Source organism: Piliocolobus tephrosceles, unplaced genomic scaffold (assembly GCF_002776525.5).
Source record: "Piliocolobus tephrosceles isolate RC106 unplaced genomic scaffold, ASM277652v3 unscaffolded_28973, whole genome shotgun sequence".
In the NCBI taxonomy this organism is placed as follows: domain Eukaryota; kingdom Metazoa; phylum Chordata; class Mammalia; order Primates; family Cercopithecidae; genus Piliocolobus; species Piliocolobus tephrosceles.
Window position 1 is genome coordinate 515 of NW_022312057.1, and position 305 is coordinate 819.

At 23.0% G+C, this 305-nt stretch overlaps 1 long non-coding RNA gene across 1 annotated transcript in view; it reads left to right on the plus strand.

Moving 5' to 3' along the window:
- LOC113222029 overlaps positions 1–172 on the plus strand; it is a 549-nt gene extending 377 nt beyond the window's left edge. Inside the window, exon 2 of the long non-coding RNA XR_003308191.1 lies at positions 62–172. This is a non-coding gene — a long non-coding RNA (uncharacterized LOC113222029). The remainder of the gene's footprint in view (positions 1–61) is intronic.
- The last annotated feature ends 133 nt before the right edge of the window (positions 173–305 follow it).

The following is a 305-nucleotide window of genomic DNA, read 5'->3' on the forward strand; positions in this document are numbered from 1 at the left end:
TTTTTTTTTTTTTTTTTTTTTTTTTTTTTTTTTTTTTTTTTGTGTCATATTTTTTTCACAGATAGTAATATATTGGAAACTAACAACCAAGGTAGTAATAATTTTATAAAAAAATCAAAAGATAAAGAAAATGTGAACATATTAAAAGAAAAAGGTAATAGGTACAATGAAAGAAACAAAATAAAAAATAGCAAATCGAATACACCCTGTGGAAAAATATCCTTGTCAATATCTCCATCAAACTCGAGAACTAACTCAAGAACTAATTCGAGAAATAATTCGAGAAATAATTCGAGAACTAATTC